At 45.9% G+C, this 27,142-nt stretch overlaps 1 protein-coding gene across 16 annotated transcripts in view; it reads left to right on the top strand.

Annotated features, from left to right (window-relative positions):
* Window positions 1-27,142, top strand: part of LOC112238601 (muscleblind-like protein 1) — an 86,330-nt gene that overhangs the window by 15,938 nt on the left and 43,250 nt on the right. For 15 of the 16 annotated variants that reach the window (XM_042329022.1, XM_042329027.1, XM_042329030.1 and 12 more), the window contains exon 2: window positions 26,697-27,142. This exon is cut by the window's right edge and continues 631 nt beyond it. The gene's annotated coding sequence lies outside the window, so the exon portion shown is untranslated. Of the gene's footprint in view, window positions 1-26,044; window positions 26,174-26,696 lie in introns of those variants that run through there. The other variant, XM_042329023.1, reaches the window with a different exon arrangement.

Raw genomic sequence — 27,142 nt, 5'->3', positions numbered from 1 at the left:
TCCTCTCCTCCTCTCCTCCCTCTCCTCTCCCCCTCCTCCCTCTCTCTCTCCTCTCCTCCCTCTCCCCACCTCTCCTCCCTCCTCTCCTCCTCTCCTCCCTCCTCCCTTCTCCTCTCCCTCCCTCTCCCTCTCTTCCTCCTCTCCTCCTCTCCTCCCTCTCCTCCTCTCCCCCTCCCTCCCTCTCCCCTTCTCCCTCCCCTCTTCTTCTCCTCCCTCCTCCTCTCCTCCCTTCTCCTTTCCACCTCTCCTCTCTTCTCCTCCCTCCTCCCTCTCTCTCCTCTCTCCTCTCCTCCCTTCTCCTCCCCCTCTCCCTTTCCTCTCCTCCTTCCTCCCTTCCCTTCTGTTCTTTTCTTCTCTAAGTTTCCTCTTGATTTCCCTCTCCATACTCCCTTATCCTCTACTGCTCCCTTCTCCTTGCCTTCTCCCTCTTTTCCACCTCTCCTCTCTCTCTCCTCCTCTCCTCTCCTCTCCTCTCCTCTCTCCTCTCCTCTCCCTCTTCTCCTCTCCTCTTCTCCTTCTTCTCCTCCCCTCATCTCTTCTCCTCCTTTCTCCTTTCCACCTCTCCTCCCTTCTCCTTTCCACCTCTCCTCTCTTCTCCTCTCCTCCTCTCCTCCCTTCTCCTCTCCACCTCTCCTCCCTTCTCCTCTCCTCCTCCCCTGTCGGTTTCCCCATTGTTTCCTGGTGTCTGTGGTTGAAGCACTGATGAGGAATGTAGTTGTTGTGAGTTACATTGTTTTCGTTGGTCCAGGCAGAGGCAGGCAGATAGAGATGCACTGCTGATTGCAGTGTTTCCCAAACTAGATCCTGGGCCCACTGGGTGTACATTTTAGTTTTTGCCCTCGCACTACACAGATGATTCATATAAACAAAGCTTCATGAATCAGCCGTGTAGCGCTAGGGCAAAAAACAAAAGAGTTTGGGAACCACTAGCATAGTGGGTTTTGCCTTTCCTCTGTGGTATGGAGCTTTCCCCTGTAGAATGGAGCTTTCCCCTGTAGAATGGAGCTTTCCCCTGTAGAATGGAGCTTTCCTCTGTAGAATGGAGCTTTCCCCTGTAGAATGGAGCTTTCCTCTGTAGAATGGAGCTTTCCCCTGTAGAATGGAGCTTTCCCCTGTAGAATGTAGCTTTCCTCTGTAGAATGGAGCTTTCCCCTGTAGAATGGAGCTTTCCTCTGTATAATGGAGCTTTCCTCTGTAGAATGTAGCTTTCCCCTGTGGAATGTAGCTTTCCTCTGTAGAATGTAGCTTTCCTCTGTGGAATGTAGCTTTCCTCTGTAGAATGTAGCTTTCCCCTGTAGAATGTAGCTTTCCTCTGTGGAATGTAGCTTTCCTCTGTGGAATGTAGCTTTCCTCTGTAGAATGTAGCTTTCCTTTGTGGAATGGAGCTTTCCTCTGTAGAATGTAGCTTTCCTCTGTGGAATGTAGCTTTCCTCTGTAGAATGTAGCTTTCCTCTGTGGAATGGAGCTTTCCTCTGTAGAATGTAGCTTTCCCCTGTAGAATGGAGCTTTGCCTTGTAGAATGGAGCTTTCCCCTGTAGAATGGATCTTTCCCCTGTAGAATGTAGCTTTCCCCTGTAGAATGTAGCTTCCCCCTGTAGAATGGAGCTTTCCTCTGTAGAATGGAGCTTTCCCCTGTATAATGGAGCTTTCCCCTGTATAATGTAGCTTTCCTCTGTAGAGTGTAGCTTTCCTCTGTAGAATGGAGCTTTCCCCTGTAAAATGGAGCTTTCCTCTGTAGAATGGAGCTTTCCCCTGTAGAATGGAGCTTTCCCCTGTAGAATGGAGCTTTCTTCTGTGGAATGTAGCTTTCCCCTGTAGAATGGAGCTTTCCTCTGTAGAATGTAGCTTTCCTCTGTGGAATGTAGCTTTTCTCTGTAGAATGTAGCTTTCCTCTGTGGAATGTAGCTTTCCTCTGTAGAATGTACCTTTCCCCTGTAGAATGGAGCTTTGCCTTGTAGAATGGAGCTTTGCCTTGTAGAATGGAGCTTTCTTCTGTGGAATGTAGCTTTCCCCTGTAGAATGGAGCTTTCCCTGTAGAATGTAGCTTTCCCCTGTAGAATGTAGCTTTCCTCTGTAGAATGTAGCTTTCCTCTGTAGAATGTAGCTTTGCCTTGTAGAATGTATCTTTCCCCTGTAGAATGGATCTTTGCCTTGTAGAATGGATCTTTCCTCTGTGGAATGGATCTTTGCCTTGTAGAATGGATCTTTCCTCTGTGGAATGTATCTTTCCCCTGTAGAATGGATCTTTGCTTGTAGAATGGATCTTTCCTCTGTGGAATGGATCTTTGCCTTGTAGAATGGAGCTTTGCCTTGTAGAATGGATCTTTGCCTTGTAGAATGGATCTTTGCCCTGTAGAATGGAGCTTTGCCTTGTAGAATGGAGCTTTGCCTTGTAGAATGGATCTTTGCCTTGTAGAATGGAGCTTTGCCTTGTAGAATGGAGCTTTGCCTTGTAGAATGGAGCTTTGCCTTGTAGAATGGATCTTTGCCTTGTAGAATGGATCTTTCCTCTGTAGAATGGAGCTTTGCCTTGTAGAATGGAGCTTTGCCTTGTAGAATGGATCTTTGCCTTGTAGAATGGATCTTTGCCTTGTAGAATGGATCTTTCCTCTGTGGAATGACTTGATCTTGCTGATTAAACATCTCTTTGAGAATGGAGATCTTTGCCTTGTAAAATAAATTGCAAATGGACATTTTATTTTTTAACTGTATGGTTCTTTCCAAATCCCTCGTGGAATAAATTGCTGACAATGGAGCTTTGCTTGTAGTGTTGGTGTGTGTGTGGATCTGGCCCTAGGATGCACTCTGTGTGTGTGCTGGCCCTAGCACTCTGTGTGAATGTCTGGCCCTAGCACTCTGTTGCCTTCTGGCCCTAGCACTCTGTGTGTGTATGTCTTTGCCCTAGCACTCTGTGTGTGATGTCTGGCCCTTTGCACTCTGTGTGTGTGTCTGGCCCTTCACTCTGTGGAATGTATGTCTGGCCCTAAACACTCTGTGTGTGTGTCTGGCCCAGCAGCAAAATAGCAAACTCTGTGTGTGTGTCTGGCCCTAGCACTCTGTGTGTGTGTGACTGGCCCTAGCACTCTGTGTGTGTGTCTGGCCCTAGCACTCTGTGTGTGTATGTCTGGCCCTAGCACTCTGTGTGTGTGTCTGGCCCTAGCACTCTGTGTGTGTGTCTGGCCCTAGCACTCTGTGTGTGTATGTCTGGCCCTAGCACTCTGTGTGTATGTCTGGCCCTAGCACTCTGTGTGTGTGTCTGGCCCTAGCACTCTGTGTGTGTGTCTGGCCCTAGCACTCTGTGTGTGTGTCTGGCCCTAGCACTCTGTGTGTATGTCTGGCCCTAGCACTCTGTGTGTGTGTCTGGCCCTAGCACTCTGTGTGTGTGTCTGTGCCCTAGCACTCTGTGTGTGTGTGTGTGTGTGTGTGTGTGTGTGTGTGTGTGTGTGTGTGTGTGTGTGTGTGTGTGTGTGTGTGTGTGTGTGTGTGCCCTAGCACTCTGTCTGTGTGTGTGTGTGTGTGTGTGTGTGTGTGTGTGTGTGTGTGTATGTATGTGTGTGTGGATGTTTCCCAATGTCTCTCTATGATCTGTGCTCTGCCCTGAGGACAGGATTAAGTGCCTGAGAGGTTCCCACTGACAAGTTAAGCCTTCAGTATAGTGACGGCTTTGTGTTTACAGGCATGTTATTACCTTGTTTACCACTGTGTTCATATTACACCCATATCACACTCCATACCATGCTGTCATGGCACTGAGGTAACCGTGTGACACCTCATATTACACCCATATCACACTCCATACCATGCTGTCATGGTACTGAGGTAACCGTGTGACACCTCATATTACACCCATATCACACTCCATACCATGCTGTCATGGCACTGAGGTAACCGTGTGACACCTCATATTACACCCATATCACACTCCATACCATGCTGTCATGGCACTGAGGTAACCGTGTGACACCTCATATTACACCCATATCACACTCCATACCATGCTGTCATGGCACTGAGGTAACCGTGTGACACCTCATATTACACCCATATCACACTCCATACCATGCTGTCATGGCACTGAGGTAACCGTGTGACACCTCATATTACACCCATATCACACTCCATACCATGCTGTCATGGCACTGAGGTAACCGGCAATTCCACCTCTGCTACACGGTCCAACCGTGAATGCTTGGTAGGTTGACCGTAACTGAACCAGACTACTGGCAGCTTACCTGGTTATCTGATTTCATTGTCTCGGTAGATTTGAAGTATTATGCCTGGAATGAATTAAAAACATACTGAAAAATAAATAATAGTGAAGGGTTGAGCTGTGACCTGACCTATAGACAATTGTAAGTTCTGTAAGTAAGCAGCCTTGGCTTGTGCAAGCTGAAATAGGAGCAGCAGTCTATATCCTGTTTATGTAGCGTGAGCCAGCTTGATGTACAAGTACACCCCATGGACAGGACGCCAGTCTATCGCAGGGCCTTACCCCCAATCTTTTTTCTTAAAGGGATACTTTGCGATTTTGGTCATGTGGGCTTTTATCTACTTCCCCAGAGTTAGATGAACACATGGAAACTATTGTTATGTCTCTGCGTGCGGTTTGAAGGAAGCTGCTAACTAGCGCTAGCGCAATTGCTAACTAGCGTTAGCGCAATGACTGGAAGTCTATGGGTATATCACAGACTTCCAGTCATTGCGCTAATTCTAGTTAGCATTGGCTCACAAAACAACCTCTAACTTCCTTCATACTGTACAAAGTGACATACAAATGGTATCCACAAGTTCATCTGACTGGTGAAGTCGATAAAGGGCCTCACTGCCAAAATCCAGAAGTAATCCTTTAGTGCCAAACAGAGATGCACTGGGTCCCATTTTTTTTTTACAGTTTTTGGTATGACTAGGATGGGGGTTGAACTCCCAACTTTTCCAATCTCACAGCAGACACTCAAGCAATAAGGCCAATGAGTTCGTCAAAAAAAATACCAGACAGGGTTCAGCTGTGGCTTGACCTAAAGACAACCGTGTTACTTTGTTACTGCAAGGCTTTAAATGCAAAGCTACTAATAGAATCATGAATGTAAAATCATCCTTGTATATCGGTTAAAATCTCTGGAAGAGACACATTCCTACACTGACAATGCACAGTGGAGCCTGAAATGATTGACACCCTTGAGAAAGATGAGCAAAGATGACTGTATCAAATACATATTACACATTCTGAGCTATATTGTATGCAAAACATTTTTGGGGAAATTATATTATTTTACTAATAACAATTGCTCAGAGAAAGATATATTTTTGAACAAGTAACATATTTTTTTTTTTTTTAAGTAGAAGTTAAAGTTTAAGTAGAGGTCAAAATGATTGACACCCCTGTTTTCAATACCTTTCTATACCTCACCTTCAAATCAAATCCAACTTTATTAGTCACACGCGCCGAATACAACAGGTGTAAACCTTACAGTGAAATGCTTACTGACGAGCCTTTAACCAACAATGCAGTTAAAAAAAATATGGATAAAAAGAAGAGATAAAAGTAACAAGTAATTAAAGAGCAGCAGTAAAATAACAATATATACAGCAGGTACCAGTACAGAGTCAATGTGTGGGGGCACTGGTTAGTTGAGGTAATATGTACATGTAGGTAGAGTTATTAAAGTGACTGTGTATAGATGATAACAACAGAAAGTAGCAGTGGTGTAAAAGAGTGGGGGGGGGGGGCTTTCCTCTAACACTGCCTGGTATAGAGCTCCTGGATACCAGGAAGCTTGGCCCCAGTGATGTACTGGGCCGTACGCACTACCCTCTGTAGTGCCTTGTGGTCGGAGGCCGAGCAGTTGCCCTACGAGGCAGTGATGCAACCAATGCTCTTGATGGTGCGGCTGTAGAACCTTTTGAGGGTCTGAGGATCCATGCCAAATCTTTTCAGTCTCCTGAGGGGGAATAGGTTTTGTCGTGCCCTCTTCACGACTGTCTTGGTGTGTTTGGACCATGTTAGTTTGTTGGTGATGTGGACACCAAGGAACTTGAAGCTCTCAACGTGCTCCATTACAGCCCCGTCAATGAGAATGGGGGCGTGCTCGGTCCTCCTTTTCCTGTAGTCCATAATCATCTCCTTTGTCTTGATCATGTTGAGGGAGAGGTTGTTGTCCTGGCACCACATGGCCAGGTCTCTGACCTCCTCCCTATAGGCCGTCTCATCGTTGTTAGTGATCAGGCCTACCACTGTTGTGTCGTCGGCAAACTTAATGATGGTGTTGGAGTCGTGCCTGGCCTTGCAGTCGTGAGTGAACAGGAAGTACACCTTGCGAGGATAATGGTGCCTGGCCTTGCAGTCGTGAGTGAACAGGAAGTACACCTTGCGAGGATAATGGTGCCTGGCCTTGCAGTCGTGAGTGAACAGGAAGTACACCTTGCGAGGATAATGGTGCCTGGCCTTGCAGTCGTGAGTGAACAGGAAGTACACCTTGCGAGGATAATGGTGCCTGGCCTTGCAGTCGTGAGTGAACAGGAAGTACACCTTGCGAGGATAATGGTGCCTGGCTGTGCAGTCGTGAGTGAACAGGAAGTACACCTTGCGAGGATAATGGTGCCTGGCTGTGCAGATCTGTGAGTGAACAGGAAGTACACCTGCCCTGGATAATGGTGCCTGGCCTTGCAGTCGTGGTTTTCAGGAAGTACACCTTGCAGGATAATGGTGCCTGGCCTTGCAGTCGTGAGTGAACAGGAAGTACACCTTTCGAGGATAATGGTGCCTGGCCTTGCAGTCGTGAGTGAACAGGAGGTACACCTTGCGAGGATAATGGTGCCTGGCTGTGCAGTCGTGAGTGAACAGGAAGTACACCTTGCGAGGATAACGGCACTGAGACTTTTTCTAAAATATTTTCTGAAATGGGAGAACACATTGGGAGGGATGTTAGACCATTTCCCCATACAGAATCTTTCCAGATCTGTGATATCCTTCATCTGCCCTGATGTACTGCCCTCTTCAGTTAAAACAACAGGTTTTCAATGGAGTTCAAGTCCAGAGTTTGAGAATGCCATTTCAACATGTTGATTTTGTGGCCAATTAACCATTTCTTTGTGGATTTTGATATTTGCTTGGGGTTATTGTCTTGTTGGAAAATCCATTTGCGGCCAAGTGTCAGCCTCCTGGCAGAGACAACCAGGTTTTTGGCTAAAATGTCCTAGTACTGGGTCGATTTCATGATGCTGTTGACCTTAACAAGGCCCCAGGACCAGTGGAAGCAAAATAGCCCCATAACATCAACGATCCAGCACCATGTTTTACAGTAGCTTATTTTCTGCTCATTCATTCTCATATCGACGCCAAACCCACCATTGCTGTGTATGACGAAAGACCTCTATTTTCAAGGGTGTCAATCATTTCAGGCCCCACTGAATACATTGGTGTGCGTGGCCAAAGAGCTCTATTTTTGAATACATTTGATTATTTTAGGTGTATGTCATAGAGCTAGGCCCTTAGGGGTTAGTTGTCCACTCCAAGCCTCTCTCTGTGTGTGTGTGTGTGTGTGTGTGTGTGTGTGTGTGTGTGTGTGTGTGTGTGTGTGTGTGTGATGTGTTGTGTGTGTGTGTGGGTGTGTGTGTGTGTGTGTGTGTGTGTGTGTGTGTGTGTGGTAAATTTAATTTTACCTTTATTTAACTAGGCAAGTCAGTTAAGAACAAATTCATCTACAAAGGGTAGATGTGTGTGGTAAAGGGTAGATGTGTGTGGTAAAGGGTAGATGTGTTTGGTATAGGGTAGATGTGTGTGGTAAAGGGTAGATGTGTGTGTGTGTTTGGTAAAGGGTAGATGTGTTTGGTAAAGGGTAGATGTGTGTGGTAAAGGGTAGATGTGTTTGGTATAGGGTAGATGTGTGTGGTAAAGGGTAGATGTGTGTGTGTGTTTGGTAAAGGGTAGATGTGTGTGGTAAAGGGTAGATGTGTTTGGTAAAGGGTAGATGTGTTTGGTAAAGGGTAGATGTGTTTGGTAAAGGGTAGATATCTGTGTGCTAACATAGATGTGTGTGTTTGGTAAAGGGTAGATGTGTGTGGTAAAGGGTAGATGTGTTTGTGCTAACATATGTGTGTGTGTGGTAAAGGGTAGATGTCTGTGGTAAAGGGTAGATGTCTGTGGTAAAGGGTAGATGTGTTTGGTAAAGGGTAGATGTGTTTGGTAAAGGGTAGATGTGTTTGGTAAAGAGTAGATGTGTTTGGTAAAGGGTAGATGTGTTTGGTAAAGGGTAGATGTTTTTGGTAAAGGGTAGATGTGTTTGGTAAAGGGTAGATGTGTTTGGTAAAGGGTAGATATGTTTGTGCTAACATATGTGTGTGTGTGTGTGGTAAAGGGTAGATGTGTGTGTGTTTGGTAAAGGGTAGATGTGTGTGTGCTAACATATATGTGTGTGTGTGTGTGTGTGGTAAAGGGTAGATGTGTCAACACAGTCATGTTGTTGTTCTGGACCCATGATGTTACATCAGCCCTGCAAGCCCCTGTGGGAAACCCCAGACATCCACTTCAGAGACAGAGAGAGACAGCAGGCTATAACTTTTAATGATACCCCTCACTTTCTCTCTCTCTCTCTCTCTCTCGCTCTCTCTCTCTACCTCTCTCAATGCTCTTTCTCTCTCTCTTCCTCTTTCCCTCTATCTCTCTCTCTCTCATTCTCACTCTCTCACTCTGGCTTGTGTAGTAACTAAGGATTGATTGTTAGTTTTAAAACATCATAACTTATCATGTGATTCATTGCTATTTAAAACTTACAACAATCTTTCTGGTGATTCAACTCATCATAAACATACTACAGGTTCTATATAAGCCTGGTTACCAGTGCTAACATGACCTACCAAGGGATAATTAATATATGGATCTAATTTATTGATCCGCAAATTGAAAATTATGTTAGGTAAGGAAATTATGTTAGGTAAGGGAAGGATGTTAGGTAAGGGAATGATGTTAGGTAAGGAAATGAGGTTAGGTAAGGGAATGAGGTTAGGTAAGGAAATTATGTTAGGTAAGAAAATGAGGTTAGGTAAGGAAATGAGGTTAGGTAAGGGAAGGATGTTAGGTAAGGAAATTATGTTAGGTAAGGAAATGATGCTAGGTAAGGAAATTATGTTAGGGAAGGAAATTATGTTAGGTAAGGAAATTATGCTAGGTAAGGAAATTATGTTAGGTAAGGAAATGAGGTTAGGTAAGGAAATGATGTTAGGTAAGGAAATTAGGTTAGGGAAGGAAATTAGGTTAGGGAAGGAAATGATGTTAGGTAAGGAAATGATGTTAGGTAAGGAAATGAGGTTAGGGAAGGAAATGATGTTAGGTAAGGAAATGATGCTAGGTAAGGAAATGAGGTTAGGTAAGGAAATGATGTTAGGTAAGGAAATGAGGTTAGGTAAGGAAATGAGGTTAGGTAAGGAAATGATGTTAGGTAAGGAAATTAGGTTAGGTAAGGAAATTAGGTTAGGTAAGGAAATGATGTTAGGTAAGGAAATGATGCTAGGTAAGGAAATGAGGTTAGGTAAGGAAATGATGTTAGGTAAGGAAATGAGGTTAGGTAAGGAAATGAGGTTAGGTAAGGAAATGAGGTTAGGTAAGGAAATGAGGTTAGGGAAGGATATTAGGTTAGGGAAGGAAATTAGGTTAGGGAAGGAAATGATGTTAGGTAAGGAAATGATGTTAGGTAAGGAAATGAGGTTAGGGAAGGAAATTATGTTAGGTAAGGAAATGATGCTAGGTAAGGAAATGATGTTAGGTAAGGAAATGAGGTTAGGTAAGGAAATGATGTTAGGTAAGGAAATGATTCTAGGTAAGGAAATTATGTTAGGTAAGGAAATGAGGTTTGGTAAGGAAATTATGTTAGGTAAGGAAATGAGGTTAGGTAAGGAAATTATGTTAAGTAAGGAAATTAGGTTAGGTAAGGAAATTAGGTTAGGTAAGGAAATGGGGTTTAGGTAAGGAAATGAGGTTAGGTAAGGAAATGAGGTTAGGTAAGGAAATTATGTTAGGTAAGGAAATGAGGTTAGGTAAGGAAATGAGGTTAGGTAAGGAAATGAGGTTAGGTAAGGAAATTAGGTTAGGGAAGGAAATTAGGTTAGGGAAGGAAATGATGTTAGGTAAGGAAATGATGTTAAGTAAGGAAATGATGCTAGGTAAAGAAATTATGTTAAGTAAGGGAAGGATGTTAGGTAAGAAAATGAGGTTAGGTAAGGAAATTATGTTAGGTAAGGAAATTATGTTAGGTAAGGAAATGAGGATAAGTAAGGAAATGAGGTTAGGTAAGGAAATGAGGTTAGGTAAGGAAATGAGGTTAGGTAAGGAAATGAGGTTAGGTAAGGAAATTAGGTTAGGTAAGGAAATGAGGTTAGGTAAGGAGGTTAGGTTAGGTCCTGTTTTCTGCTAACAATGCCTGCAACACCGCGGTCGGCCTTGGACTTCTGTGGCTTCAATGAGAGAGGGCCCATTCTCCCCTGGGTCTAGGTCACCTAACTAGGGTCAGGAGAGTTTCCTGATCAGGAGACAGAAAAACTCCTGGCCCTAGTACTGATCAAAAAGCTTCTTATGTGCACCATACGGTATCAATCAAATGCCACAAGCAGAGCAATAGGAGGTCTGTTCTAGCGTGTGCAGTTTCACCTGTTGACTGTCAATGAGACACAAATGTAAATGTGAGCCGATGGCTTCCTCGTTAGATCACGAGGGGAGCCATTATCCTCCATGTGTCTGGTCATGAGTTTAACACGTCCCTGTGTACAAACACACCATCATTCTGACGGTTACATACGTGGCCACACAGTCAGACATTCACGGCAGCTTAAACACTCAACAGGGTACATGTCAGCGTGTGTGTGTGGGCCACACAACAGGGTACATGTCAGTATGTGTGTGTTTAGAGACTGGTGTGTGTGGGCCACACAACAGGGTACATGTCAGCGTGTGTGTGTTTTAGAGACTGTGTGTGTGTGGGCCACACAACAGGGTACATGTTAGCGTATGTGTGTGTGTGTTTAGAGATGTGTGTGTGTGGGCCACACAACAGGGTACATGTCAGTGTGTGTGTGTTGTTTAGAGACTGTGTGTGTGTGGGCCACACAACAGGGTACATGTCAGCGTGTGTGTGTGTTTAGAGACTGTGTGTGTGTGGGCCACACAACAGGGTACATGTTAGCGTATGTGTGTGTGTGTTTAGAGATTATGTGTGTGTGGGCCACACAACAGGGTACATGTCAGCGTGTGTGTGTGTTTTAGAGATTGTGTGTGTGTGGGCCACACAACAGGGTACATGTCAGCGTGTGTGTGCGTGTGTTTAGAGAATGTGTGTGTGTGGGCCACACAACAGGGTACATGTCAGTATGTGTGTGTTTAGAGACTGGTGTGTGTGGGCCACACAACAGGGTACATGTCAGCGTGTGTGTGTGTGTTTAGAGACTGTGTGTGTGTGGGCCACACAACAGGGTACATGTCAGTGTGTGTGTGTGTTTAGAGACTGTGTGTGTGTGGGCCACACAACAGGGTACATGTCAGCGTGTGTGTGTGTTTAGAGACTGTGTGTGTGTGGGCCACACAACATGGTACATGTAAGCGTGTGTGTGTGTGTTTAGAGACTGTGTGTGTGTGGGCCACACAACAGGGTACATGTCAGCGTGTGTGTGTGTTTAGAGACTGTGTGTGTGTGGGCCACACAACAGGGTACATGTCAGCGTGTGTGTGTGTTTAGAGACTGTGTGTGTGTGGGCCACACAACATGGTACATGTAAGCGTGTGTGTGTGTGTTTAGAGACTGTGTGTGTGGGGCCACACAACAGGGTACATGTCAGCGTGTATGTGTGTTTAGAGACTGTGTGTGTGTGGGCCACACAACAGGGTACATGTCAGCGTATGTGTGTGTGTGTTTAGAGATTGTGTGTGTGTGGGCCACACAACAGGGTACATGTCAGCGTGTGTGTGTTTAGAGACTGTGTGTGTGTGGGCCACACAACAGGGTACATGTCAGCGTATGTGTGTGTGTTTTAGAGATTGTGTGTGTGTGGGCCACACAACAGGGTACATGTCAGCGTGTGTGTGTGTGTGTTTAGAGAATGTGTGTGTGTGGGCCACACAACAGGGTACATGTCAGCGTGTGTGTGTGTGTGTTTAGAGACTGTGTGTGTGTGGGCCACACCACAGGGTACATGTCAGAGTGTGTGTGTGTTTAGAGAATGTGTGTGTGTGGGCCACACAACAGGGTACATGTCAGCGTATGTGTGTGTGTTTTAGAGATTGTGTGTGTGTGGGCCACACAACAGGGTACATGTCAGCGTGTGTGTGTTTTAGAGAATGTGTGTGTGTGGGCCACACAACAGGGTACATGTCAGCATGTGTGTGTGTTTAGAGACTGTGTGTGTGTGGGCCACACAACAGGGTACATGTCAGTTTAGAGACTGTGTGTGTGTGGGCCACACAACAGGGTACATGTCAGCGTGTGTGTTTTTAGAGACTGTGTGTGTGTGGGCCACACAACAGGGTACATGTCAGCGTGTGTGTGTGTGTTTAGAGATTGTGTGTGTGGGCCACACAACAGGGTACATGTCAGCGTGTGTGTGTGTTTAGAGACTGTGTGTGTGTGGGCCACACCACAGGGTACATGTCAGAGTGTGTGTGTGTGTGTGTTTAGAGACTGTGTGTGTGTGGGCCACACCACAGGGTACACACAGGGTACATGTCAGAGTGTGTGTGTGTTTAGAGACTGTGTGTGTGTGGGCCACACCACAGGGTACATGTCAGAGTGTGTGTGTGTTTAGAGACTGTGTGGGTGTCAGATCTCATTGTGTACTGATGCTCTGTTTGCTCTTATTGGAATGAAAAGCCGTTGTTTGTTGTGCAATGCGTATTTCTAAACATAACCTGTTCCTCTTCCTCTGATATTTAAACCAAACAGCCATGGTATTGGGCTTCCTCCTGCACCCTCCACTTCGAAGGCCTATTTCGCCCTGACTTTGACTCTTTCATTATGCTGAAACTGGATGCTCCTCTCCTTTACTAAAGAACAGGGAAATAAACTGCTGTGGCGTTTTCTTTCTGTGAGTGGCACATACAGGCAGCTCTCAGGACAGTTCAATTAGGGTCCTCATTCCATGCTAGGTTAGTTTTGTTCGCACATGCAAATAGTTTCGCTAACAGCTCAGAATATTTCAGTTCTTTGCTCCCATTATGCACACTATTCTTCAGACATTCATCATTTGTAAGCTTCATTTACATGCTTTGGAGAGTGCAAGTACATTGCCTTCAGAAATAATTCTTACTGTTGTGTTACAGCCTGAATTTAAAATGGATTTAATATGTATTTATTTTCTCACCCATCTGCACACAAAATGAAAAAGTGAAAATTAGTGTGGAAGCTGGGATTTGGGAAGACATTTTTTGCTAATTTATTGAAAATGAAATACAGAAATATATAATTTACATAAGTATCACACCCCTGAGTCAATGCCTGTTAGAATCTCAGCGATTGCCTCAGCGTCTCTAAGAGCTTTGCACATCTGGATTGTACAATATTTGCAAATTATATATATTTTTTAATTCTTCAAGCTCTATCATGTTGGTTGTTGATCATTGCTAGACAGCCATTTTCAAATCTTGCCATAGATTTTCAAACCGATTTAAGTCAAAACTGTAACTAGGCCACTTGGGAACATTCAATGTTGTCTTGGTAAGTAACTACAATGTTGTTGAACCATCCTCAGTTTTAAACTCTCAGCCATTAAACTCTGTTACTGTTTTGGTGTCATGGTGAAATCCCTGAGCAGTGTCCTTCCTCTCGTGCCTCCTTCCTAGGAGACCCGTATCTTTGTAGTGACTGAGTATATTGATACACCATACAAAGTGTAATTAATAACTTCACCATGCTCAAAGGGATATTCAAAATGTCAGCTTTTTAAAATTGTTTTTTTTTACCCATCTACCAAAATGGTGCTCTTCTTTTTGCCAGGCATTGGAAAACCTCCCTTGTCTTTGTTGTTGAATCTGTGTTTAAAATGTGGCACTCTAAAAACATAATTCCACTTTGACATTATGGGGTAATGTGTGTAGGACAGTGGCACAAAATCTCAGTTTAATCCATTTTAAATTCAGGCTGTAACACAGCTAAATGTTAAAAAATTCAAGGGGTGTGAGTGCTTTCTGAAGATGCTGTCAGCTGCAACAAACTTTGAATGTAGCCTCTGTGACTGTAGCTGCAGCACGAGCTCAAGCAGCACCTAGCTAATAATATATCCAGCGCCCAGTCATTCCTCAGGAAGCCTTAGCAGCGCTAGGCTAATAATATATCCAGCGCCCAGTCATTCCTCAGGAAGCCTTAGCAGCGCTAGGCTAATAATATATCCAGCGCCCAGTCATTCCTCAGGAAGCCTTAGCAGCGCTAGGCTAATAATCTATCCAGCGCCCAGTCATTCCTCAGGAAGCTGTATCATAACTGTGAACCACACCCTACGTTTTTGTGGACTGCAAGACATTGCTAGCGGTTTAGTCACAATGGTAACCCCTATGCCAGCCTGCACAATTAACACATAGCCTCGACTGTTGTAACTTTCCATGTTGTCAGGCTGTGCTCCATATTGTCAGGCTGTCCAAAATAGCAGGCTAGGCTACACAACTGGTGCCACCTCCCCACCATAGTCCTACACACAGAGGAGTGAACCTGTCTCTAACATCATGTACACACCACAAATCAAATCAAATCAAATGTATTTGTCACATGCGTTGAATACAACAGGTGTGGTAGACCTTACAGTGAAATGCTGAATACAACTGGTGTAGTAGACCTTACAGTGAAATGCTGAATACAACAGGTGTAGTAGACCTTACAGTGAAATGCTGAATACAACTGGTGTAGTAGACCTTACAGTGAAATGCTGAATACAACAGGTGTAGTAGACCTTACAGTGAAATGCTTACTTACAAGCCCTTAACCAACAATACAGTTTTAAGAAAAACGTGTTAAGTAAAAAATAGATAAGTAAAATAAATTAAATAACAAATAATTAAAGTGCATCAGTAAAGTAACATGTGGAGGCTCTATACAGGGGGTACATAGTTAATGTGGAGGCTATATACAGGGGGTACAGAGTTAATGTGGAGGCTATATACAGGGGGTACAGAGTTAATGTGGAGGCTATATACAGGGGGTACAGAGTTAATGTGGAGGCTATATACAGGGGGTACAGAGTTAATGTGGAGGCTATATACAGGGGGTACAGAGTTAATGTGGAGGCTATATACAGGGGGTACAGAGTTAATGTGGAGGCTATATACAGGGGGTACATAGTTAATGTGGAGGCTATATACAGGGGGTACAGAGTTAATGTGGAGGCTCTATACAGGGGGTACAGAGTTAATGTGGAGGCTATATACAGGGGGTACATAATTAATATGGAGGCTATATACAGGGGGTACCAGTACAGAGTCCATGTGTGTGGGGGGTAGGTTAGTTGAGGTAATTGAGGTAATATGTCCATGTAGGTAGATGTTTTTGAACCTTGTGGTTTAGTTGGACACATAAAACCCTTTGAGATGAATCATCTCTTCTTTCCACTGCTTTTTTTTAACTCAATGGGAGAAGAAAACAGAGTCATTATGATGATGTCATTTAATGTGACTCTGACTCCCACCACAGGCAGCAGTCTGTCTGTAAGTGTAACTCATGGTTCATTCATGTGTCTGTTTAATGTGCTCATGATTTGAGTTGATGATCGGGCACAAAGTGGCGTGGGGTGTCCGGTGACCATGAGGTGATGCTCTGTAGACAATTCCTGTTCCTGCTGTCAGCGAGGTCCTCTTTCTGCTGTCAGCGAGGTCCACTTCCTGCTGTCAGCAAGTTCCTCTTCCTGCTGTCAGTGAGGTCCTCTTCCTGCTGTCAGTGAGGTCCTCTTCCTGCTGTCAGCGAGGTCCACTTCCTGCTGTCAGTGAGGTCCTCTTCCTGCTGTCAGTGAGGTCCTCTTCCTGCTGTCAGCGAGGTCCTCTTCCTGCTGTCAGTGAGGTCCTCTTCCTGCTGTCAGTGAGGTCCTCTTCCTGCTCAGCAAGGTCCTCTTCCTGCTGTCAGTGAGGTCCACTTCCTGCTGTCAGTGAGGTCCTCTTCCTGCTGTCAGTGAGGTCCTCTTCCTGCTCAGCAAGGTCCTCTTCCTGCTGTCAGTGAGGTCCACTTCCTGCTGTCAGTGAGGTCCACTTCCTGCTGTCAGTGAGGTCCTCTTCCTGCTGTCAGTGAGGTCCTCTTCCTGCTGTCAGTGAGGTCCTCTTCCTGCTCAGCAAGGTCCTCTTCCTGCTGTCAGTGAGGTCCTCTTCCTGCTCAGCAAGGTCCTCTTCCTGCTGTCAGTGAGGTCCACTTCCTGCTGTCAGTGAGTTCCACTTCCTTCTGTCAGTGAGGTCCTCTTCCTTCTGTCAGCAAGGTCCTGTTCATGCTGTCAGTGAGGTCCTCTTCCTCTGTCAGCAAGGTCCTGCTGCTGTCAGTGAGGTCCTCTTCCTTCTGTCAGCAAGTTCCTCTTCCTGCTGTCAGTGAGGTCCAGGTCCTTTCCTGCTGTCAGTGAGGTCCTCTTCCTTCAGTGAGGTCCTCTTCCTGCTCAGCAAGGTCCTCTTCCTGTCAGTGAGGTCCTCTTCAGTGAGGTCCACTTCCTGCTGTCAGTGAGGTCCACTTCCTGCTGTCAGCGAGCTCCACTTCCTTCTGTCAGCGAGGTCCTCTTCCTTCTGTCAGCAAGGTCCTGTTCATGCTGTCAGTGAGGTCCTCTTCCTGCTGTCAGCAAGGTCCTGTTCATGCTGTCAGTGAGGTCCTCTTCCTTCTGTCAGCAAGTTCCTCTTCCTGCTGTCAGTGAGGTCCTCTTCCTGCTGTCAGTGAGGTCCTCTTCCTGCTGTCAGTGAGGTCCTCTTCCTGCTGTCAGTGAGGTCCTCTTCCTGCTGTCAGTGAGGTCCTCTTCCTGCTGTCAGCAAGTTCCTCTTCCTGCTGTCAGTGAGGTCCTCTTCCTGCTGTCAGTGAGGTCCTCTTCCTGCTGTCAGTGAGGTCCTCTTCCTGCTGTCAGTGAGGTCCTCTTCCTGCTGTCAGCGAGGTCCTCTTCCTGCTGTCAGCGAGGTCCTCTTCCTGTTCCTGCAAAGTGGTGAAAGAAAGAAAAACAGGGCATGTCTTTTGCTCACTCCCTCCCCCCAGTCTGTGTAACCTTGCACCAGTCTCTGTGACCTTGGAGAGCGAGCGACTGTAGTACCGTTAAGCATTCTGGGACATAGCAAACCAGACAGTCATATTGAGGGCACAGAGATGGAGAGATAGAGGTTTGGGGGAAGACTGGAGAAAGAAGGGAGGCGCAAACAGGCAACGTATGTGCTGTGTGTGTCGTCCTGTCTATGTATGTGTTGAAGAGATACTGTCAAATGAAATATACAGTAATAGAATGAAATGCAGGGAGTGGCGAACTAGTGATACGAGTGGTCTTTGAGATGAAGAAATCAATAGCTCTGAAGGAGATCTGTGTCTTGGCATGATAGTGTCTTAATAAGGGTTAATATCTCATTGGCTCTCACTAACGTTCCATATGGGAACAGGCTGACTACCTCAGCTCACGGAAACCATGGCAACCACCAGAGAATCTGAAACACACTTTATTGACTTGGATTAGTAATCAAATTGAAAAGTGTTCAATTGCAAATAGCATTTGTAAGGTAAGGGATTTAGGATATATATTTTTTGTTCAGGTTTGTGTGCCAGTGACTGTGGAACACAAAGTAGCTTGGTTGAGCTACTTTGTGTTAATTGCCTATTTGAAAATGTATCCATCTCACAAAAAAGGTTTAAGTGTGCAGTAAGAAAGTGTTGATATCAGCTATAAATAAACACTTCTTAACATCAACACACTCTGAAGCTCAAACGACATTTAGCTCCATGTTAAAACAACATCTACCTCCATATTAAAACAACATCTACCTCCATATTAAAACAACAGCCACCTCCATATTAAAACAACAGCCACCTCCATATTAAAACAACATCCACCTCCATATTAAAACAACATCCATATTAAAACAACAGCCACCTCCATATTAAAACAACAGCCACCTCCATATTAAAACAACATCCACCTCCATATTAAAACAACATCCACCTCCATATTAAAACAACATCCACCTCCATATTAAAACAACATCCACCTCCATATTAAAACAACATCCACCTCCATATTAAAACAACATCCACCTCCATATTAAAACAACATCCACCTCCATATTAAAACAACATCCACCTCCATATTAAAACAACAACCACCTCCATATTTGTAACGTGGACGCTGGGATTTGGGAAGCAACTGTAGGTGGTGAGTTTAATAATAATCGGCACAATACAAGAAACACGAGTAGAATACAGACATGAAAGACATAGTCAATACTGCCTGGGGAAGGAACCTAAGGGATGCCAGATAAAGGGGAGGTAATGAGTGAAGTAATGGAGTCCAGGTGTGTCTGTTGATGAAGCGCGGGTGCACGTAATGATGGGGACCAGGTGCGCGTAATGATGAATGCCAGGACCGGTGGTTAGTAAGTCGAACGCCGGAGGTGAGGAGTGGGAGTAGACGTGACAATATTAAAACATCTACCTGTCTCTCCCTCTCTCACATTTTGTCAGGAAATGCAGCTCTGTCTTGGGTTCTGATGTGATGCAGTGGTTGCACAGCCTTTCATCTACTGGGAGCTAGGTTTTCCTGTCTCTACTCTTCTCAATGGCAAGGCTGTGCCCACTAAGCCTGGATTTTGTCAAGGTTTTCCTAAAGTTTGCAATGGTGAACTGTCGATTTAGGGCCAGATAGTACTGCACTTTGCTTTGTGATTCCCAATAGGTAATGTAGTTTTGTTTTGACTGTGTTGCAATTTGGTTTATTCTGATTGATTGGATGTTCTGGTCCTGAGGCTTCAGTATGTTAGTAGAACAGGTTGGTGAGCCCCAGGACCAGCTGGATGAGGGGACTCTTTTCTTTGCTCAGCTGTTGGCATTGCAGGGCTTGGTAATGATATCAGAGGGGGGTTTCTGTATTTGAGATGTTTCCAAAACTGAATTGCTCTTTTTTGAGTTTTTATTATTAGTGGGTATTGGCCTAATTCTGCCCTGCATGCATTGTTTGTAGTTTTCCTCTGGACATGTAGTAATACAGTGATACATATGTAATACATGGATCACTAGCCACTTTAACTAACTACTTTAACTCTCATATGTATATACTGTACTCGATACCATCTACTGTATCTTGCCTATGCTGCTCTGTACCCTCACTCATTCATATATCCTTATGTACATATTCTTTATCCCCTTACACTGTGTATAAGACAGTAGTTTTGGAATTGTTAGTTAGATTACTTGTTGGTTATTACTGCATTGTCGGAACTAGAAGCACAAGCATTTCGCTACACTCGCATTAACATCTGCTAACCATGTGTATGTGACAAATAAAATTGGATTTGATTTGATTTGATTTAGTAGCATCGTCCAGAACTCTGCATGCAGGGTTTCAATGGGGTGCTTGTCCCATTGGGTGAAATCTTGTTTGCAAGTTGACCCCACACCTCGCTGCCATAAAGTGCAATTGGTTCAATGACAAATTCAATTTGTTTTAGCCAAATTTGAATAGGTATTTGAATTTGTTTTTTAATGGCGTAGAATGCCCTGTGTTCTTTCTCGATCAGTTCACTGCCTCATTAAGTGTTCATTTGAGCTTATTTGAAACCTAAGTAATTGTAGTGTGTGCAATACTCTATATATTTGGTACGACTTGAGAACTTTGGTCTATTTTCCTGAGGTCTGGATGTTCTCTGGAAAATCATTAATTTTGTCTTTCTGGGGTTTACTTCCAGGGCTGGCAGTACTGCTCTAGCAGGTCCAGGCTCTGCTGTAGGCTGTGTGCTGTGTGTGACCGCAGGCACAGGTCGTCTGCGAAGAGCAGGCATTTAAACTCTGAATTGTGGAGACTAACACCAGGGCTTGAGGATTTTTCTAGAATAGTGGCCAATTAATTTATGTAAATATTGAAGAGTGCAGGGCTCAGATTGCAACCCTGGCGAAGGCCCCGCCCCTGGTTAAAGAATACTGGTATTTTCTTGCCAATTTTGATGCTGCCCATATTGCCGGTATACATTGATTTAATTATGTAATATGTTTTACCCCCTAAGCTATAAAAATAAATAAAGAGATTCGCAAACTCTATATATGAACTCCCAGTAAATTATTGGGTAAAACACCAACATTTCGGCTTCGGGGTGCCTTCTTCAGGGTGCCTTCTTCAGGGTGCCTTCTTTAGGGTGATGCCGAAACGTTGGTGTTTTACCCAATAAATTACTTGGTAGTTTATATATAGAGTTTACGACTCTCTTTATTTATTTTTATAGTTTACAGTTTATTCGCCGTTAGTCAGCACCTCTACACTAAATTCATTTCTCTGGGCACCAGCTCATGCTTTTTACTATCTTAGATTTTACACCCTACACCACTTTTAGTAACTTTGTTTATTTCTTATACTTTTTAAATCTGTATCAAACCAGTTTTCATGTTTATTTTTATTTTTATTGAACCTTTATTTAACTAGGCAAGTAAGTTAAGAAAAAATGATTATTTACAATGACGGCCTACCCCGGCCAAACCTGGACGACGCTGGGCCAATTGTGAGCCGCCCTATGGATTCCCAATCATGTCCGGATGTGATGCAGACTGGATTCAAACCAGGGACTGCAGTGACGCAAACACTTTTGCACTGAGACGCAGTGCCTTAGACTGCTTTGGTGTGGTCTTCAAAATAAATGGTTTTAATCAATTTTAGTTGTGCTTCTTTACTGTGAGTGGATGTGGTGTCCAGAAAGTTATCTAAGAGGGTTTGGATTTTGGGGTTCATTGTTGCTTTCTGTGCTATTTTGGGCCGATCTGTATGAATTTCTGATATTGTACAGCTTACTGGGCTGTGAATGTGTGGTTGTTTCCATGTCTGTTCTTTTGAGGAACAAGGTAATTTGGCTGTGATCAGACAGGTGTTGGTGGCTTGACAGTGAATGAGCTGGGAATGAGCTGGTCAATGTCTGTAATCATATAGTCTACTGTACTGTGGCCAAGAGGTGAGCAGTAGATGAATCTCCCCAAAGAGTCCCCCCCGTAACCTACCATTGACAAAGTACAGACCCAGGCTTCTACAGAGCTGCATCAGATCCCTTCCGTTGTTGTTGACGGTGCTGTCACTGTTGTTTCTATGGGGACGACGAAGACAGTTAGAGACACTATGGCCTGTAATAAAGCTGTCCCCTCGTGTGGTCTGTCACTGTTGTTTCTATGGGGGAGATGAAGACAGTAAGGAACAGTATGGCCTGTAATAAAGCTGTCCCCTCGTGTGGTCTGTCACTGTTGTTTCTATGGGGACGACGAAGACAGAGACACTATGGCCTGTAATAAAGCTGTCCCCTCGTGTGGTCGTTAGATCAGGTAGTGTTCCTGTGCGCGCATTTGTGTCCCCACACATGAGCACATTTCCCTGGGCCTGGAAATGGCACGCCTCTTCCTCAAGGGTGGAGAAGATCTCCTCTGAGTAATATTGAGATTCTGAGGGGGGGGGATCTCCTCTGAGTAATATGGAGATTCTGAGGGGGGAAGATCTCCTCTGAGTAATATGGAGATTCTGGGGGGGAGATTCTGAGGGGGGAGATCTCCTCTGAGTAATATGGAGATTCTGATGGGGGGGGAATCTCCTCTGAGTATTATGGAGATTCTGAGGGGGAGATCTCCTCTGAGTAATATGGAGATTCTGAGGGGGAGATCTCCTCTGAGTAATATGGAGATTCTGAGGGGGAAGATCTCCTCTGAGTAATATGGAGATTCTGGGGGGGGGATCTCCTCTGAGTAATATGGAGATTCTGCGGGGGGGAGATTTCCTCTGAGTAATATGGAGATTCTGAGGGGGATCTCCTCTGAGTAATATGGAGATTCTGAGGGGGGGATCTCCTCTGAGTAATACTTTAAAATCATACAATGTGATTTTCTGGATTTTTGTTTTAGATTCCGTCTCTCACAGTTGAAGTGTACCTATGATTAAAATTACAGACCTCTACATGCTTTGTAAGTAGGAAAACCTGCAACATCGGCAGTGTGTCAAATACTTGTTCTCCCCACTGTAAATATATATATATATATATATATATATATATATATATATATATATATATATATATATATATATATATATATTTACAGTGTTGTAACAATGTGCAAATAGTTAAAGTACAAAAGGGGGAAAAAATAAACATAAATATGGGTTGTATTTACAATGGTGTTTGTTCTTCACTGGTTGCCCTTTTCTTGTGGCAACAGGTCACACATCTTGCTGCTGTGATGGCACACTGTGGAATTTCACCCAGTAGATATGGGAGTGTTTCAAAATTGGATTTGTTTTCAAATTCTTTGTGGATCTGTGTAATCTGAGGTAAATATGTGTCTCTAATATGGTCATACATTTGGCAGGAGGTCAGGAAGTGCATCTCAGTTTCCACCTCATTTGGTGGGCATTGTGCACATAGCCTGTCTTCTCTTGAGAGCCATGTCTGCCTTCAGCGGCCTTTCTCAATAGCAAGGCTATGCTCACAGAGTCTGTACATAGTCAAAGCTTTCCTTAAGTTTGGGTCAGTCACAGTGGTCAGGTATTCTGCCGCTGTGTACTCTCTGTTTAGGGCCAAATAGCATTCTAGTTTGCTCTGTTTTTTTTGTTGATTCTTTCCAATCAGTCAAGTAATTATCTTTTTGTTTTCTCATGATTTGGTTGGGTCTAATTGTGCTGCTGTTCTGGGGCTCTTTGGGGTCTGTTTGTGTTTGTGAACAGAGCCCCAGGAACAGCTTGTTTAGGGGACTCTTCTCCAGGTTCATCTCTCTGTAGGTGATGGCTTTGTTTGGGAATCGCTTCCTTTTAGGTGGTTGTAGAATTTAACTGCTCTTTTCTGGATTTTGATAATTAGCGGGTATCGGCCTAATTCTGCTCTGCATGCATTATTTGGTGTTTTACGTTGTACACATAGGATATTTTTGCAGAATTCTGCGTGCAGTTTCAATTTGCTGTTTGTCCCATTTTGTGAAGTCTTGGTTGGTGAGCGGACCCCAGACATCACAACCATAAAGGGCAATGGGTTCTATAACTGATTTAAGTATTTTTAGCCAGATCCTAATTGGTATGTCGAATGTTGCCTTGTCTCTCAGCTCGTTCACAGCTTTGTGGAAGTTACCTGTGGCACTGATGTTTAAGCCGAGGTATGTATTGTTTTTTGTGTGCTCTAGGGCAACGGTGTCTTGATGGAATTTGTATTTGTGGTCCTTGGCGACTGGACCTTTTTTGGAACACCATTATTTTGGTCTTACTGAGATTTACTGTCAGGGCCCAGGTCTGACAGAATCTGTGCAGAATATCTAGGTGCTGCTGTACGCCCTCGTTGGTTGGGGACAGTCTTTTCTCTCCTCCCCTTTCTCTCCTCCCCTCTCTCTCTCCTCCCCCTTCTCTCTCTCCACTCCTCTCTCTCCTCCCCCTCTCTCCCCCTCTCTCTCTCCTCTCCTCTCTCTCCTCCCCCTCTCTCTCCTCTTCTCTCTGCCCTCTCTCCTCCCTCTCTCTCTCCTCCCCCTTCTCTCTCTCCACTCCTCTCTCTCCTCCCCCTCTCTCTCCTCCCCTCTCTCTCTCCTCTCCTCTATCTCCTCCCCCTCTCTCTCCTCTCCCATCTCTCCTCCTCCACCTCTCTCCTCATCCTCTGTCTCCTCCTCTCTCTCCTCCTTCTCTCTCTCCTCCCCCTCTCTCTCCTCCCTATCTCTCTCCTCCTCCTCTCTCTCCTCCTCCTCTCTCCTCATCCTCTCTCTCCTCCCCCTCTCTCTCCTCTCCTCTCTCTCCTCCCCCTCTCTCTCCTCCTCCTCCTCCTCCTCTCTCTCCTCCTCCTCTCTCTCTTCCCCATCTCTCTCCTCCTCCTCTCTCTCTCCTCCTCCCCTCTCTCCTCCACCCTCTCTCTCCCCCCCCTCTATCCTCCTCCTCTATCCTCCTCCTCTCTCTCCTCCCCCTCTCTCTCCTCCCCTCTCTCTCCTCCTCCTCTCTCTCCCTCCTCCCCTCTCTCCTCCCCTCTCTCTTCTCCTCCTCCTCTCTCTACTCCTCCCCTCTCTCCTCCTCCTCTCTCTCCTCCCCCTCTCTCGCCTCCCCCTCTCTCTTCTCCTCCTCTCTCTCCTCCCCCTCTCTCTCCTCCCCGCTCTCTCTCCTCCCCCCTCTCTCTCCTCATCCTGTCTCTCCCCCACTCTCCTCCTCTCTCTCCTCATCCTCCTCTCTCTCCTCCTCTCTCTCCTCCCCCTCTCCCCCTCCTCTCTCCTCCCCCTCTCTCTCCTCCTCCTATCTCTCCTCCTCCTCTCTCTCCCCCCACTCTCTCCTCCCCCTCTCTCTCCTCCTCCTCCTCTCTCCTCCTCCTCCCCTCTCCTCCCCTCTCTCCTCCTCCTCTCTCTCTTCCTCCCACTCTCTCTCCTCCTCCCCCTCTCTCCTCCTCCTCTCTCTCCTCCTCCTCCTCTCTCCCCTCCCCTCCCCCTCTCTCTCCTCCCCCTCTCTCCTCCTCTCTCTCCTCCCCTCTCTCTCCTCCTCCTCTCTGCTCCTCCTCTCTCTCCCTCCTCCTCTCTCCCCTCATCCTCTCTCTCCCCCCCTCTCTCTCTCCTCATCCTCTCTCTCCTCCTCCTCGCTCTCCTCCTCCTCTCTCCTCCCCCTCTCTCTCCTCCTCTCTCTCCTCCTCCTCTCTCTCCTCCCCTCTCTCTCTCCTCCTCCTCCTCGCTCTCCTCCCCCTCTCTCTCCTCCTCCTCCTCGCTCTACTCCCCCTCTCTCTCTCCTCCTCCTCTCTCCTCCCCCCCTCTCTCCTCCTCCTCTCTGCTCCCCCTCTCTCCTCCTCCTCTCTCTCCGCCCCCTCTCTCTCCTCCTCCTCTCTCTCCTCCCCTCTCTCTCCTCCTCCTCTCTCTCCTCATCCTCTGTCTCTCCCTCCCCTCTCTCTCCTCCCTCCTCTCTCCTCCTCCTCTCTCTCCTCCCCCCCTCTCTCCTCCTCCTCTCTCTCCTCCTCCTCTCTCTCCTCCCCCTCTCTCTCCTCACCCCTCTCTCTCAATGATTCTCAGCTCACTGTAAAAGTACATCCATGTTGCTGGGTCACGGTGACCTATGGTATCCTCCTACTGCAGAGAGATGATACAGGCAAACATACACACACACGTTGCAAAGTGGTTTTATAGCGTTGCTGAACGTGCACATTGTCTTCTAGGAAATGGTGTTCTCCTGAGGTGGCGTGGAAACTGACCTTGTGGGATTCAGATGAATCAAATTCCCCTGGCGAACACCATGGTTACATTATCAACACCTTTTCACCGGTGGTCACACCTGCAAGCAGTGGAAAAGGGGAATTGATAAGTAACCGTAGTTACTGTTTGGTTAGGTAACCGTAGTTACTGTTTGGTTAGGGATCAGTATTGTTAATGATTTCACACAGTTGTAATGGTTATGCTAGTTTCATTCAAGTTATGTCATAATTGTTCATAACAGGTTCAATGTTGTAATTTTTCTGTACCTGCTTGGGTAGGTTTCTTTCTCAGGAAGCGAGATTCTACTTGATTGGTTGTGAAATTTGGTAAATTGTGCAAGGGGAAATAAACTCATAGTCAGTTCCAGGAAGAAGGTTGTCATGGCAGGGAGAGTGATTAGGTTAGCCTCTCTCTCGCTCTCTCTCTCGCTCTCTCTCTATCTCTCCCTCCCTCTCTCTTCTCCCAAGTCATTCCGGCTTTCTGTTTAACTCCACCCTTTCTGTCCCTCCCTCTGCCCCCCCCCCTCTGGTGACAGTCATTCAGGCAGGTTGACCTCGTCTTAGCTCCACCCCTCCTGTTCACCTGGCGCTCGGCCCAGAATGTTGCTGCTATTCCGCGCTCTCATTGGTCCCCCCTCACACCCTGCTTGTGAGAAAGGGAAATGACCGCCCTTCCCTCCACTTCCCTCTCTCTCTCTCTCTCTCTCTCTGTCTCTCTCTCTCTCTCTCTCTGTCTCTCTCTCTCTCTGCCACTCTCCCTCTCTTCGTCACCTTCTTGCTCTGTCTCTCTCTCTCTCGCTTTCTTTCTCTTTCTAAATAGATTTAACACAGCTGGTTGTGCAGTGCTCAACTGTAAGTGATATGGGGTTTGATTTGATTTTCCGACTCGGACCAGAAACGCTGGTAGTTGTGAAAGGGTGCTTTGTACAGGCTGTGTTTGGAATGGTGTGTGTGTGTGTGTGTGTGCATGTGTGTGTGTGTTTGGAATGGCGTGGTGTGTGTGTGTTTGGAATGGCGTGGTGTGTGTGTGCGTGTGTTTGGAATGGCGTGGTGTGTTTGTGCGTGTGTTTGGAATGGCGTGGTGTGTGTGTGTCTGGGGAGTGCTGGAGAGTGAACGTTTTGTTTGTTTCAGCAGACACCCCTGCATGGCTGACATTATTACACATGATCTGTTCCCACAGCTGCATAGATGAGCTCTATAGATTGAAGAGAATGACTAAGGGAAAGCAGCATGCTCTTGGGAAACATCATACCATGTTCTAGAGGTTTTCACTGAGGAATGAATGAAGGCAGAAATCAACTCTAAATCGATTCTGTGGAAGGATAGAACACCAAGCTAACCTCTCTCTCTCTTCCTGTCTTTCTCTCTCGACAGAGGAAGTGCCTTCCCTGACGTCTACTGCAGCTTCCATCCGCTTCTAAAGCCAAAGCTCCGCCCCCCCCCACCCCACTTTGCCTCGCTTGCTGCCACGGTAACGCGAGCACAAGGACACCAACCACACACGTCATCCCGGCCCACGCCTAGAACTCACGCCCAGACCTGCACCCTCCTTCAGCTCCAGCCTCCAGTCCTCCCATACCACTGCTCCAGCTCCAGCCTCCAGCCCTATCATCACCAGGCCTCCAGCCCTATCATCACCAGGCCTCCAGCCCTATCATCACCAGGCCTCCCATACCACTGCTCCAGCTCCAGCCTCCAGCCCATCATCACCAGGCCTCCAGCCCTATCATCACCAGGCCTCCAGCCCTATCATCACCAGGCCTCCAGCCCTATCATCACCAGGCCTCCAGCCCTATCATCACCAGGCCTCCAGCCCCAAG

Source organism: Oncorhynchus tshawytscha, linkage group LG10, assembly GCF_018296145.1.
Source record: "Oncorhynchus tshawytscha isolate Ot180627B linkage group LG10, Otsh_v2.0, whole genome shotgun sequence".
Classification (NCBI taxonomy): domain Eukaryota; kingdom Metazoa; phylum Chordata; class Actinopteri; order Salmoniformes; family Salmonidae; genus Oncorhynchus; species Oncorhynchus tshawytscha.
The sequence above is the reverse complement of the archived record's forward strand: the minus strand, read 5'-3'. Positions and strand labels throughout refer to the sequence as shown.